Below are 1192 nucleotides of genomic sequence, written 5' to 3'. Positions count from 1 at the left end.
AGAAAAGAAAAGGAAGCTAGGGCATTCTACCATTGTTGAGTTTGATTTAAGGTAAGTTCAAGCTCGATTTTTGATAATTTTTATGTTTTTGAGATCGTTGCTTCGAATACTGTCAGACCCATGCTAGAATTTCTGATTTTGATGAATATTTTGAATTATGCTATTGATGAATATTTAAGTTTTATGATGTTTGATGATTACTTATGGAATATAAATTTTGGATTAATATGTTTGTATTGGAAGTTTTAATGAATTTGAGTAATTAGGGTAAAATTGCAAAAATAATAAATTGAGGGATAAAAAAAAGAAATAAATGAAATATATGGACTAGTATGAGTATAAGGACAATTCGGCTTAACTATATTGTTGTGAGATTTTGTGTATTTTGTGTTTTATACAATTAGGACTAATTTGTAAAAATATGAAATATCAGGGGTAAAATGGTAATTTACCCATTTATGTGTTGTTGGAGTAAATTGAATGAAATTGTGTTTGAATGAGATTAATTTGAAATTGTATAGATCAAGAACAAAAGAAATCGGACTTGGATCGAGGAAAAACAAAAATAGTCGAATAGTTGATTTACATCGTTCATTGATATCCAAGGTAAGTCTTTAAGCAATTAAACATTGTTAATTTTGAATGTAACTTAATTTGATATGCTGATTTGGAATTCATAGATTTATAGTATAGTTAGCCAAATATGATTAAGCATGGAAATAATGTATTTGAGTTTAATTTGACTGAGTTGTAACATTTGAAAGTTCGTATGAACTATATGGAATATCTGGAATTTTCGATATAGGAATTGTTATGTGACAGCTTTACAATAGTGATATTCGGGCTTTGAGCCTAGCAAGCCTTGTGCTGGTGAATTTAATCGGGCTTTATGCATAGCAGGCTTATTGCCGGTGTATAAAAATCAGACCTTGAGTCTTGCAGGCCTTGTGCCGGTGTGAGATACAGGCTTAGGCCTAGCAGGCTTTACGCCGGTGAATTATTATAAGTTTAGGCCTAAAAGACTTTATGCTGATGTGGTAATTGAATACGTTAAATGAGCTAAATGATTAGGTATGAGTTAGCTTGTTGTTTTCTTGAGATAAGGTAAATAAGTAACCTGATATTTGTTACTAATTATGTGTGATACAAATGAGGATTACATGTGAATTTAGTATGTATATTCGGCTTTGTA

The sequence above is a fragment of the Gossypium hirsutum genome, chromosome A07, assembly GCF_007990345.1.
Source record: "Gossypium hirsutum isolate 1008001.06 chromosome A07, Gossypium_hirsutum_v2.1, whole genome shotgun sequence".
NCBI lineage: Eukaryota > Viridiplantae > Streptophyta > Magnoliopsida > Malvales > Malvaceae > Gossypium > Gossypium hirsutum.
Note: the sequence above shows the minus strand (reverse complement) of the source record.